We start from the raw sequence: 15027 nt of genomic DNA, 5'->3' as shown, positions 1-15027 counted from the left end.
TGCCTCTCCCTGGATTCTGGAGGCTTGCTGGCCATCCTTTGCGTTCTTTGGCTTGTAGATGCATCACCCTTCTCTCGGCCTTCATGTGCACATGGTGCTCCCGCTGTCTGCATGTCTCTGTCCAAATTTCCCCTTTTTTTTGTAAGGACATCAGTCATATCAGGTTAGAGCCCACCCTAATGATCTCATTTTAACTTGATTACATCTGCAAAGACTCTTTTCCAAATAGTCACATTCTTAGGTACTGGGAGTTAGGATTCCAAAACATCTTAGTGGAGGGCCCACGATTCAACCCATAACACCTGCCTCTTCTGTTCAGGAACATCAGCCCTCCCTTGCCCTCTGTATTGTGACTGCGAGGTATTTAGTTCAGACCAGGTCATAGTGAGTACAACGAGGGTAGCATTCCCTACATTTTGGTGATTCGTGATTAATCATCAGGTCCAATTTTTCTTCCCATAACTGTTTTCTTCTTTCTTTCTTTCTCCTCCCATTTGCATTGGATAAACTGAGAACAGAAATGGGCAATTTTCAAGTCTGACTTTTGAAACCATCCTGAGTACAGCCATTGAGACCCACTGAGTGCGCCAGAGTTTGAAAGCATCTCTAAATCACTCATCTCCCAGTTGCCCTAAGTCATTGTCCCATTGACTGTTGTTCTCTGATGAAATCAAAAGCTTTTCAAACCCACTGAGACCTACATGGAAATTCTCCCTTTTCCTCCTGAAACAGCTAAATTGTGGCTGCCTTCCCTTTACTCAGCAAGCTAAATAGTGTTGATTTGTTTGTAAGAAATGTTTTAAGATTTAAACACCTCAGGCTCCAAATGTAACTGGAATCAGGCTGGAAAATCCCAGCAAGTCAGAAGTCCCACCTGGTAGGACACTGCACGCAGAAAACCTGCAGCACTCTGCTGACGGTAGACGGAGTCGCTTTGGTTCCTCCCTGAGGTCAATGTGATCTGCCCCTGGGAAATTTCCAGACTTCTAATACTTTGTGACCTTGGAAACTGGAGGCTACTTTTCTTTCTTTTTTTTTTTTTCTTTCACATTATTGCTGCTCAGTCAGCACTCGTGGCCCTTAGTGGCACCATTTGGAGCATTTTTTGCCATTCATTCTGAGAACCAGACTCAGCTTAAGTTAAAGAAATGCAGCTGTCCTACCAAGAGGGCCAACCAGCTGGCTTCTGCTTTTCACTTTGTGGATTTTTCGCACATTAGCAGTTCTAGCAGAGGGAAGATTTGCAACTCTGTTTTTTAATGATGATGATGATGATGATGATGGTCATGATCATACTGATGCCAATATCTAGCATGTTACTGAGCATTTTACATAGATTATCTCATTTATTCTTCATACCCCTGAGAGGATGCTACTGTAATTTGCACCATACATGGTCAAATGTAAGCCAAACAAACTTCCCTACGTACAGAATTGGGAGGCAGAACAATTCCAGCTGGTAGGAGATGCTGATGTCATTTTTCTCCAAGTGCCACGTTGACACATGAATGTTCAAATGAATCAGGTTCACCATTCATTCTATTAGGTTTACATGTTGATGAGAGCACAGCGCAGACTTTTGCCATAAAAAATATACATTGCAGCTTGTTTTCACACTAATAAGTATTGAGAAACAGTAAGATTTCCCTCCTGTTTTCTTTTACATGAAATGTCTGTAGTTGTACCTGAAATTCCGTGTGCTGAACCTTACACATTACACCCGTACAGCCTGCAGATTGTCCTGTGAACCAATCAGGAAGTGGAAGCTTGCAGTTGACATTCACTATGAAGTCTTTAAGAAAAATTTGCCACAAATTCAGGAGAGGACAGTGTAGTATTATAGAAATATTAAAAAAGTGGGACATCTATGTCTTTAGCCAATTATACACACCCATACACACACAAATACAGAAATACAAACTTTTTCGACTTCATACCAATTTTCACCCTATTATCTCCTTCAGGACATTTCTGAAGTCCTGATAGCTCATAGCCCCATGATGCTCAGCAGAAATCTAAGTTTATCTCAGACACTTCAAAGAGAAATTCGTTGTGCTCAAGTATGCACTTCTAATTACGATGATCCAAAAAACAGATTCTTACTTTGCAGAAAATCATGGTGCACATGGACCAGGAACACCTGCCTCTGGTTCTGATCAAGAAAGACCATAAACTGGGACGGGATGCTCTCCAGCAAAGAGCACCTGAAATAAGCAAATACGAAGCAATTTTTGTCAGAAGATTAAATGAAAATACATTAAAACTCTTCAGTATGGAAGGTGGAAGCTAAGAGGGGCCATGAAGGTCTATACTACCTTGTACAGACGTAGTTATTAATGCCCAGTTCTGGTAACTAGTGCCAGCCTCCTTAACCTTCTGGAAAATGGCTTTAGTTTTGCTAGTCTAGGTCCTATGTGAAGCAGACCCCAAGAAGTGATTGAACATACAAGACATTTTTTAAAAGAAATATTGGTGAAAGAAAATGGGGAAGGAACCAGGAAAGGCTAGGAGAACCACCAGACCAAGACAAAGGTGTGACGCCAAGAAGAGGAGAGAAGGAAGGAAGCAAGGAGGGAAGGAGAAGGTGGGAGAGAAGGAATGAATCAGGGGACAAAGGAATGAAGGAAGGAACAGTGGAGAAGCATCTGAGAGTGCAGTGCACTCTAAGTAGAGCTTGGTAAGGCTACTCTGGAGTCCTCAAACCTGGATGCTTCGTCAGTGGAGTCCTGGGTCTCGCTGGGTGGATATGCCTTTGTATTCCTGCCTCACTCAGTTATTGGCTAGAAGCAGTCCATGGGAGCATAAACTGCAATAAATTTCAGAGTAAAGCACTGGGGCCTCTGGTCAATCATCAAACATTTAGAATGTCATGTCCACTCTATCAGTTAGCTGCTGTTATTAAATCTGCGGGCTCTTTGTTATAGTGTCTGAGCTTTGCACTAACACATGCGGTTTTGAATCAGGCTCCACCATTTACCACCTGTGTGATACTGAACAAATCACTTAACCTCTTTGTGCCTCAGTTTTTTCTATTTCTCATAGAATGTGGGAAATAACAGGCTCTTCTCCAGGGTTCTTAGGAGTATAAATGAGATGATACAAGCACAGTGCTTGACACAGTGCCTGGCCCAAGACAAGCACTCCTGTCTGCAACTATTAGTGTGGAACATGGTATGTTATAGTACAGGTAGCTGTTTAGTTATCATGCTGTGAGCTCTCAAGAATGGAGGCTGTCATTTATTTTTCGTTCTTTGGTGATTAGCACAGTAAAGATGCTCAAAAGTTTATTGAATGAATGAATGAATGGACAGGTAACTCCTCTGGTGTTAGTTTACCTGAGAACCCAGTACTTCAGCTGTTGTAGTGCTGCTTCTGAGACTTCCTTGGACATCAAATCCCAGTGGTACTCAAATAACATGCCCAAGCAAGGGTGCTCCGTCCCCTCCACCCAGATCCTCCCCAGGGACAACAGCCCTTCCGATGCTAGTAAAAGAGTTACTCTGTGTCCTCAGTGGAGCACAAAGACTGGCCAGGATGACTCACTCGTGGGGGCTGTTGGCAGAGGGCACCTTCAGGATCCCTCCTCAGCTCCTGTTTGTTAAGTGCGTGCCCCTGAGGGATCCCAGGGGTAGGTGGTGGCATGCGGCTGGAATCTAAAGGACTTGGCAGACCAAGCAGGGTACCCGGATTCCCACAGGTGACTTGCCCTGAGCATGAACCTGGCAGGAAAGCTTTGTTCATACTCTTGCTGGAAGGGAGGAGGATGTGGAATCTTGCCTGTGGTCAGGGTCGGAGGAGGGGAGATCTGGGCAGTGGTGATGGCCAGAGACCCACCTGCACATCCATCAGGCAATGAGCCCCGGAGCCAAGTGGTCAATTAGTCAGGGTTCTCCAGAGAAATGCAACCAATAGGATGTACGTAGAGAGATACATAGGAAGAGGTTTGTTATAAGGACCTGGGTCACATGCTGATGGCAGTCGAGCTGTCCCATGATCTGCCATCTGCAAGGCGAAGGCCCTGCTGGAGCTGTAGTTCAGTCCCAACCTGAAGGCCTGAAAACCAGAGGAGCCAAAAGCCTCAGTCCTGGTCTGAGTACAAAGGCCCGAGAATCAGGAGCGCTGATGTTCCAGGGCAGAACATGCACATCTCAGCTCAAGCAGAGAGCAAATTCACCTTTCCTTCCCTTTTTATTCTAGTCAGTTTCCCAGCAGGTTGGATGGCACCCACCCCACAAGTGAGGGTGATCTTCTTTGGTTGCTCTTCCAATGCAAATGCTAATCTCTTCTGGAAACATCCTCACAGACACACCCCAAAATAATATTTTTCCAGCTATCTGGGCATTTCTTAGCCCAGTCAAACTGACACATAAAATTAACCATCGTGGGGAGAGAGCCACAGATGTGGTATCTTTTATTTACTTTTACCATATTCTCATTTTTTTTTTACCCTAGAATAAGAGAGAAAAGTATTAGGGGGAAATGTTTGCAAAAGTCCCTGTCCCTTGGTAATTTATGTTCCAGTGGGAAGATGTGTAAGTGGCGCTATCCACTTGGCAGAAGGGCTAAGTGGCATCTTGATTTGTCAGTGCATATGGAATGTTCCCCGGGAACCCCAGAAATATGCTGGGGTCTGGGAGGAGACCAGAGAAGAAAGCCTGAGGCCTGGCATCAGTAAGCTATCCAGATAGTGGAACAGGATATGGACGTTCAGATCACCCCACCTGTTTTCTCCAGGCGAGGCGTGGGACAGGCATGGTGCCTGTGTTGGCTTTCACAGGCTTAGCAAACAGTTGGCACACACTAAATATTTGTTGCTCGAGTGTATGCTGCTGATCATCTGTCTTGAGTGTTGGAATCTGTGGACAAGAATGTCACCTGCCATATCAGTAAACAAAGGATGTTGCAACCATTAAGTCATCAGTCACTGCACCCACCTCCTGATGGTGCACCCTGAGACGATTCCGGATGGAAAAAATAGGATACTGGCCCTAGACAGTTAAGGTGCACATCCAAGGAACGATTGCAACAAGCCAGACTCTTGCATCTTCCCAAACATAGAAAAGTGCTAAATTCATTAACTCACGATGTCCAATTTTTTCTTTAGTTAATAGTAATCTTTTGATGTTCCAACTACCTGGGGTTTTTTGGCAAAAAAACTCCTCTGTGTCCTTGCTTCTCTCTTACCTCTTCATAACAGTCCCTCAGAGCTGTCCTGAGGAGCTGTCTCCTGGGCTTAAGTCCTCAGTGTGTTCACCAAATAAAAAATAATTCTCAACTTTTAGGTTGTGCATTTTTTTCAGTTGACAAATCTAAATGTCTAGAGAGTCAAAAGGAACAACTGCAACTAAAATCTATCTGAACTTTCAAAGTCTTCAAGTTCATTACTTTCACCTCTGCTTCCACAGAGGGGTAACTCTTTAAAGAAAAAGGAGCCCTGTCTTTGGTGCTGGTGGGGACGCCCAGCTCCACTCTGCATGGTTGAAGGGAAGAAATCCTTCCCGCACAGGGAGAAGGGGTACACGTGTCAGGAAGAGGGAAAGCTGGCCAGGAAGGGGGAGAGGAAGAGCTATTTTCAAGGCAATTTGAATCTCCTCGGAAGAGGAAGAATTGAATGAAGGGCAGCAGTGGGAGGCCAGAAGTCCACCTTGCCCTGCTTTACCCTCTCCACACTGCGTAAAAGGGTTCTATACAAGGGCTGCTACCCACCCAGGTGTTATTTGGAAACATAACAGGATGTTTGTGGTTGTCCCCACACCCAGGGACTGTTGCTCCTACTGCTGCAGACATAGCTGGCTTAAAACAACACAAACTTATTCTCCTGAGCTCCAGAGATTGGAACACTGGGATGAATCTCATGGGCTAGAATCAAGATGTCAGCAGGGCTGCATTCCTTCTGGGGCTCTGGGGAAGAATTGGATCCCCTGCCTTTTTCAGCTGCTAGAGGCACCCTGGTGCTTCAGCCTATGCTTGATCCTCAAAGCCAGCAGTACATTGCCCTGCCCTCTGCTTCTGTTTTCACATCACCTTCCCTGCCTCTAGCCCTCCTGCCTCCCTCCTTCCTTTGCATTTTGATCCTATGATTACACTGGGGCCACCTGGATAATCTGAGATGCTCTTCCTATTGTGAGGTCCACTGAGTAGCAACCTTAATCCCACCTGCTGCCTAATTGCCCCCTGCCATGTAACCTAACATACTCACAAATTCCAGTGAGTAGGACATGGTTGGGGGCCATTATTCTGCTACCATGAGAACATTATGGGCACATAGTAGGTGGGGGTCTCAGGATGCTAATCATCATGAGACTGTCCCACACAATGAAGAGTTTTCCCCCAAATGTCAACAGTGCCCACTGAGAACCCCAGCCAGAGCCTCAGTGGTCCAAGATGCTTTCTGTGTGGTGACGCAGAGGAAGGGGCAGCTGAGCTTTGCATCTCAGGTCCCCAAAAGACATGCCCATAGTCCTAGTCCCTGGAACCTGTGAATATGACCTAATTTGGGAGGAAAAAAAAAAGAGTCTTTGCAGATACAATTAAATTAAGGATTTGGAGACGAGGAGATCATTCTGGGTGGACCCTAAATTCAACAACAAGTGTCCTTATAAAAGCCAGAAGGGGAGAGAGACACATAGGGGAGAAGGCCATGTGAAGATGGAAGCAAAGCTCAGAGGGATGCTGCCGCAAGCCAGGGAGCACCTGGAGCCTCCAGAAGCTGGAAGGGTCAAGGGAGGATCCTTTTCTAGAGCTTTCTGACATTTCGATTTTAGACTTACAGCCTCCAGAACTGAGAAAATAAATTCATGCTGTATTAAGCCGCCAAATGCAAGGTAATTTGTTACCAAGGCAGTAAGAAACTAGCACACTCATATCGGAATCATAGAGGATGTTCCAGAGCCTGTCCTGAGCCCACTCCCTGCCAGCCTTGAGACATGAGCACTCCTGTGCTTGTTACCAAACCTGGAACTCTAGGAAGTCGGGACTCAAGAAAGTGATTTAAAATTCCACAAGACACAGGAATTCTAAACTGAGTCAGCTTACCCAACTTGGAATGGCTCTCTAGGATTTTTGAGTGTCTGGGCATCTCAAATTGCACCAACAACCATCAGATTTATGAACTTTGATGAGGTAGAGTTTTGCACTGACTTACCCATTAGCGAGAATAGCAACGCTGTGACCCAGTGCAGAATTTTCTCTGCTTTAAATGCTTACTAAAATTTTTTTTTGTATTGTGCAACTTTTACTCCTATCACTTAAACCCGCTATCATCACCTAGAGTAGTTCTTTGCCACACAGGAGGAGGTGACTTGTCCAAGCCCCACTGCTGTCCTCTACTGTCCGCTTCCCATGCCTGGGACTTGAAATGTGCCCAGGACACTAAAGCTAGGTTGCAGTGTCCCCCCCCTACATATAGCATCACATCCCCCTAACAGCTTTTAAATATGCAGAGGTAGTTACTCCAGTAGTTAAAAGAGTGGGGTGAGGGTTCATTTTGATACCATATCTTCTCCGAATCTTAGATAGAGGCTTAATTACTTGTTAGCCATGTATAATTGCTAAGAAACTGCCATACAAATAGCGTTACGGGTTTATTTGTGCGTCTGCTATGCTGAGTTATGTGTAGCTATCCACAGCCAAAACATCATCTCCCCAAGAGCTGTGTTTCCTTCACCTTCAGTCTTTCATGTTAATCTCCAGTCTGTTGATCTGAGTATATTTCACAAGTATCATCATAGCAGAAATTATCCAGCTCTGGTTTTGATTAAAAGCATAAATAACTTCTTTGGGCATAATGACAATCGTAAACTAAATAATGCCTAGCCACTAAATTATCAAAGGACTTTTGTACCTAACACATATACCACTATGACAAACAATCTATCCTAAGGTATCTATTTTAATCCCAGCTTCTGTAATAATTGCTGGGTTTTAAATTCCGTATTTTCCAAATGGCATATGAATTCTTCCTTGAGAGGGCGAATTAACACTTCTCAAAGCTTAGACTATTTATAGATGTTAAATTGCGGACAGGAATTTTGTTATGCTAACAGGTACTAAGGAACCACTCTATGGCAGGCATCGTCACATATGTTACTGTAATTAATTTTAGAAATTGGTTTTTCCCTTTGTTAATATTTGGTTCAGCTCCTGGGTCTCACTTTCCGAGTCTCTTTTCTCTGCAATGGGCTCTTTCTTTACGGGATCCCTCTGGGTAGACACAGGATTTCTCCACAGATTTTCCAGAACCTCTCCGGGAATGCTGAGGCTGTAAGACTCACAGATGATTAATTACACTGCAGATGCTCCAGCGAGAACCCGGTCAGCTTGCTCAGCCATGAGTCAGACACAGCTCTGAAAAGTCCCCTCAGGTCATGTCCCGGGGGACCCAAGGGCTCCCTGTACGTGGGAGTGTGTGGGAGTGTGAGTAAGTCTGCCTGTGTATGTGCAACTGTGGATGTTGCTGGAGATGTTCAGAGTGGAGAGAGCCGTAAACACCTGGTGAGAAATAACACTTTAAGTTTTTTCTTCACTCAACAGCAAGAGTGATGAACCAACTGAGAGGCCCCTTGGATGCCTGGAAATCACAGCAGGGGATTCATGGTCTCTTGCAAAACTGAGGGCAGCCTGCATCCTTGGGTGGGGGCAGGAAAGGCAGGGAAGCTCCCGGGGCAGGAGAGAGCAGAGATGTCAGGGCTTGGAATTTGGCTCCCAGAACTCGGACCAGAACAGAATCTCCAGTACCAAGCAGAGGATCCCAGATCTGCTGCCTACTCAGCCCAAGGCAACCTGGGGAAAGATTTTTCACCAGGTCCCTTTGTTGTTTTTAATTTATTGTGTGCCTTCTCCAGTTTCCATCCAACAATACACTATATGGTTGAAAAACTCAAAAAGCTCAGGAGGACCTACAAAGAGCAGCCATACCCCCCCCACCGCTTCCTAACCCCTCCCCGTTGCTTCCTCTCCCAGTGGTTACCGACATTGCTCTACGCGATGTGCTCATATGGGCATTACTTAATCTGCCCATTAAGGAATTATATATTGACTTCACGTTTTGACATAGGAGGGCTCAGCTTAATTACACTCCACCGCTACTCCCAACGAGTCCATCCCCATTTCTAGTTTTCCTACGGGTCTTTTGTAACTTTGAGTAGTGCCCTCTTATCTCTTAACCCCGTCAGGTGTAAGCCATGCATCCCCACCCTCAAATGTGTAAGCTGCCAGCCCGCGACCCCCTGAGCTCTTCATCTGTAGGATTGGTTCCGGGTGTTACAAAGCAGCCAACAGTGGTGTCTTCCTACGACTATGAAAGTGTGTCTATGCACAGCCAGAGAATGTGCTGTTTTATTTCTCTCATTATACTGTTTATTGTCTTTCCAATGCCTTTTAAAGAATTGCCTTCTTCATATCCTCCCCCTCCCCGTCAACCTCTCCAGTATCAATTCTACTCAGTCGAGTCCTCCTTCCCCCAGAAAGGGCCCCTGGGAGCTCCCATCCTCACACTCCCAGCCAGGCTCTGTCTTCCAGACCACAAGACCTTCACCTGGGAGCGCCGCTCCTGCTGTCTCCTGGACACCCCTCTTCCTCTTTCTTGCCTTGCTTGAGTACAAACTGAAGTAACTTTCAATGAAACAACACTGGTAGATACGATGTCTGAATCCTCACACATCTGCAGTGTTTTCATTCTGCCTTCATTCTTCAGACTTTTAATAGTTTGGCTGAGTAGGGAAATCTTGGTTCAAAGTCACTTTCCTTTAGAATTCGGAAGAGCACTCCATCGTCTTTCAGCAGCCACTGTGGATCACGAGAGGTCTTATTTCAAACCGATTCTTATTTCCAAAAAGAGCCTTTCGGCATCCTTGTTTTTTTTTTGTTGTTGTTGTTATTTGTCTTGTTTTTTCATATGTTCATTTTATTTCGTTTATTAAAGTACAGTCAGTTACAATGTGTCAATTTTTGGTGTACAGCATAATGTCCCAGTCACACATGTACATACATATATTCTTTTCATATTCTTTTTCATTAAAGGTTATTACAAGATACTGAATAAAGTTCCCTGTGCTGTACAGAAGAGATTTGTTTTTTATCTTTTTATATATAGAAGTTAATATTTGCAAATCTCAAACTCCCAGATTTATCCCTTCCTTCCCTCCCCCTGGTAACCATAAGGTTGTTGACTATGTCTATGAGTCTGTTTCTGTTTTGTAGATGAGTTCATTAGTATATTCTTTTTTTTCTTTTTTTTTTTTTTTTTAGGATTCCACATAAGAGTGATCTTATATGGTATTTTTCTTTCTTTTTTCTGGCTTACTTTCACTTAGAATGATGATCTCCAGATTCATCCATGTTGCTACAGATGGCATTTTTTCTTCTTATGGCTGAGTAGTATTCCATGTATAAATACACCACAACTTTATCCAGTCATCCGTCAGTGGACATTCAGGTTGTTTCCACGTCTTGGCTGTTGTATGTTGTGATGAAATCCCTCGGGAGTGTGTCTGGGCATAGGTCTCATTCACAGCACTGAGAACTCAGGGGGCTGTTTCAATCTGAACATTTGTCCCTTAATTCTAGAAAGTTCTCAGTCTCTTTTTTATATAATTCCTTTCACTCTGTTTTCTTTAACTTCCATTAATCACATGTTGGACCTTATACATTTTTCCTCCAGGTCTCTTGTTTTTTCTTCTATATATTCTGTTTCTTTTGCTGTTATTCTCTTGCCTGGAAGATTTTCTCTATTTCATCTTCCAACCCTTCACTGATTTTTTTTTTAATTCCAGCAATTATCTTTAATTCAACAGCTCTCTCTTATTCTGGGATTCCTCCCTTTTCTTGTAGAACCCTTTCTTGCCTAGCAGAAGCAGGGTATTCACTCCATTTGCTTTGGTCTGCTTCTTTTCCTTTTTCTTTCCTCTCCTGTTTGCATGGCTTGTAACACTGACAGGGCTTTTCTCCTGGGCTGGTCCCTGCTTGCCCGTCCCCAGTGAAGAGCAGACCAGAGCTCAGCTGCCCATGGCTCTGTACATGAAGGTGGAGTGCCTGCACTTGGCTTAGCCGGGGATGGTGGGGGACAACTGTTATACTGGGGACCCTAAATTTAAGAAGGGAAAGGTGCTGCTTGGGAAGCAAGTTCCCACAGCCAGCTACCTGAGTCCCCCACGACGTTTCCCTGCATGTCTTTAGAAAGTAATTCCACTTTGGGGAAGGGAGATGGATGAGTTTATGGAGATTGCTTGTGTTTACTGTTGTTATTATTGCTGTTTTTCTGGAAAATAAAATCCTGGGAAGGAGATGGTCTTCCTGCGAGACGGAGGAGTGTTTGATCTTTAGAAAAAAAATACAGCACATCCAACCGTATCAAAAATCCCTTAGCGTAAGGGACAGGGGAATCAAATCAGATTATTTCTGTGAAGGCAAAAAATCGGTGGAATCAAGTTCCGAGTGAAAACCAGTCTGGCCTTCTTGGTCAGGTTTCATAGAAGGCGAAGATTCTGTGACATCCCTGATGAGAACGAACCACAGTGTGAAGATTTGGACCCAGCTGAACACAACTCTTCCCTCATGTCAAAATGGGGATGTGGTCTGTTCTCAGATGTATGCTTCTGCGTCCCATGGCTTTCCTATGCTTCTCTATAGCCACACGCCTCAAATTGTGTATGAAACCAGGTGGCTTTTCTTGCTAGTTGATGAATCTTAAAGTCGGAAATGCCTTAGTCATCATTTAGTTTAAGATCTAACTTTAGAGACGAAGAAACCAAAGCCCAAGGAACTTTTTAAGATGCAATAACAAAGGGCACCCAAGCAGCCGGTGGGGACAATAGAAGGAGGCACATGGGTTGGAGCGAGAAGACCTGGGTTGGCTCCAGGTTTGCTAGTCTGCATTGGCAGACACATTGGCTGGGGTGTTTTTCTTGTCGGTTAACATGTGAACATGAGTCCTGGTAGCAGAAATTTGGGGTGTTCTAAACCCCAACAGACCCTGCAAAATATCAAAATTATCTGAGAAATGTAAGATTAGTATTCCAGATGGCCCTTCAAAGGACAGGGAAGACACACTAGTCACTTTTGCTTGAATTCATCCTAACCATTGTTGTCTGAATGTGTCGGTGAATTTTCAGAAACCAAATAGTCCTGCAACATTCTTCACGGAGCTCTCAGAGCCAGCCGAGAAGGGTCTGAAGAGGGTCAGGGATCTGAAGAATCATTATGTGTTAAGATTTCTAAGAGAACTTAGTGATGATCTGTTCTGATGCCTTCATTTCACAGGTGGAGAACAGAATATAGAAGTAACTTGACCACATAAACACAGCAAGTTAAACAGCAGAGGCTGGAAGAACCAGGGACTTTTCCACTCATCTGCCACATCACCAGCAGAATGCAATCCCATGGGCCGCAAGCCATGAGAACAGAGCTGTGTGGATAAATACTGACACGTTCCCCAAGTCTGTTCATTTCAGAGACACATGGACCATTAAGAAAGGCAGGGGAATGTCAATGGTCAAGATAACCTCTGGGTGGTTAACTTTATATGGGAGACATGTGGCTGGATCCTAATGAGTGATTTTTAGTATTACTTAGCATTTATTTATATATTGTAGTATTTAGTACTCTACAGTATATTTCCATGGGCATTTGTTCCACTAATAACTTTAAATTCTTGTTAATTTCTAAATAAACGTTAGTCAGAATACAGAATCGCAATGGTAAGTATTTGTTTGCCAGACCAATTGGCACACACAGAAGGCCCTCCTTCCATCCATCTGGACCCTCCCCACTGTCCCAATTTGACCCAGGTGGTTCCAGGGCAGGACTGAGTTCGCTGAAAGTGATGGTGAGAGCTGCTGCTGCTGCCAGTCCTCCGACTGTCCTGTCTGATTTATTTCTGCACAGCATCCTTAGGAAACAACTGGATACAGTCGAACTCTGAGAGGGAAATTCCAAGAGATAAGAAAAGGAGCTTTGAGAATAACAGGGTTTGGGGTGAAGGTGGGGGACCAGACCATCCAAGAGGCTATTTCTGAGGCCAGCAGAGGCCTGCTTCTCCCGGTACGAGTCATGAACACGTCACCGCCGCTGCCGTCTGCGCTGCAACACTCACCGCACCCTCGCTGGCGGCCTCACTGGGTCACCTGTCCTCTGCACTTCAGCTTCTCATTTTCGAAATGAGTCTCTAGGGTGAAGACCCCTGGGGTGGCCCCATCACCATGTTTCTATGTCACAGATAAAATTTTTTTTTCTCCATGGAATTTAGTTTGAACACAAGCCATTTAAAATGTCCTCTCTGCTCTAGCAGCTGAGTTTTTAACTGAAGCCTGTGGAATTTTTTTTTAAACTCATTTCAGGTCTCACAAGGGTTAAAATTTCAGCACGTCTTGGTGAGACATGCAGTAACAATGTTTTAGGAGCAGTAATGTTAACTTCAGTCTTTGTACAGCCCAGGGTCCTATTTTATCTTGAATCATGATGTTGACATTGAACTATGAACACCAGAAGTATGAATACATGTGTCCAGTTATATAACACAGCTGGATAATCTTGTTTAAATAAGTAAATGCAATTAAAAACCTCCGGCACGATCTACGGACACCCCTGTAAGTGCTTTGAAATTGACATGGTGACTTACTTTGGTGGCACAAGCACTGGAGAGCAGGGAATCTTGGTAATAAATCCGACTCCTCCTGGGCTGAATCCCAGTCAGTCATCCTCAAGGCAGATAGTGTGATGGCTGAGTTACAGAAATACAAGGACATGACTCATTAACAACGCCTGCTCCCAGGGCTGGGCGTCCTCCCCTGAAGGTCACATAGCTCTGGTCGCCTCATTTCGCAGCAAGGACACTACCAAAGAGGCAGTCTGGTCTCTGGCCTCCTGCCCCCTCACGATTCCAGGGGCCCCAGGAATGCCCATTCCAAGGCAAAAGCTCCCCTGGAAAAACACAGGTAAAACCAAAGCCAGCTGCTCTGTGGGCAGTGACCTGATTCAACGTGACGTCCAATGGGCAAGGTCAGGCAGGAGCCAGTGGTGAGAGCAGAGCTGTGGCCTCCGTTCTTACTCTGCCTCTTGTAACTCTCCCCACCTTAATTTATTCTGTGTTTAAAGGAGGAAATAGGAAAAAAAATATGAAAACGAATATATGTGTATTTATGTATGACTGGGACATTGTGCTGTACACCTGAGACTGACACTTTGTAATGACTGTACTTCAGTTTTTAAAAATGTGCACAAAATAAAAGGAGGAAATAGGATCCAAACAGAAAAGAATATTTATTTCCATATCAGCCCAGAAAACTCTTGGGAATGAGCCAGTGGTCATAGGGAGAAAGGTATGCGGTTTTGGGTGAAGGATGAATACGATTCCAAACACAGGTCTCCTGCGCCCCCACGCACGGCCTGCCAGCCAGGGAGCCCGGTGCGGCCCTGCACCCCCTGCCCACAGCATCGCAGGGCCACCAGCCACTCTGCTCGAAGGCTTCCAGGACAAAGCAAGGATGTGCTGGGGACAGCAGCAGAGGAACGAGTCAGCTCCTTGATTAAGTGGGACAAGGTCATAACAAAGGGACCCTAGAGATGGAATGAGTAAGCCCTCGGACCCTCGAACTTCAGACACCAGGCAGGTCTTCCTGAGAAGTTCACTTCTCCTCCCGCAGCCAGGGGTCCCTTCGAGGATCTCACACGGCCATGTCTAGAAGAGATCCTTCTCAATGTTCCAGTTCCAGAGCCACCTGACTTGAGAAAAACATCAGGCCCGACCAGCAGGACAGATCAACCCGGCATGAACACAGCCACCGTGGGGGTTTCTTTATGATCATGGTGGGACCGTGGGACACCCACGACGTCACCATCAGCTAAAGGCATAAATCCTGCCTCCTCCCTTGGGTCATCACCACCTGGCCACAAGTCCTGGGCTGACCTTCCCACTTAAGTGCCAACCTTGCTGCCTTTTTGCCTCCAAGAAGAAAGGGCACGGCCAAGACCATGTGGATCCTGTGGGCGTACAAAGGGCTTCCTCGCCTGTGCAGACATTCAACGATAAGC

The sequence above is a fragment of the Vicugna pacos genome, chromosome 3 (genome assembly GCF_048564905.1).
Source record: "Vicugna pacos chromosome 3, VicPac4, whole genome shotgun sequence".
Taxonomy (NCBI): Eukaryota; Metazoa; Chordata; class Mammalia; order Artiodactyla; family Camelidae; genus Vicugna; species Vicugna pacos.
The sequence above is the reverse complement of the archived record's forward strand: the minus strand, read 5'-3'. Positions refer to the sequence as shown.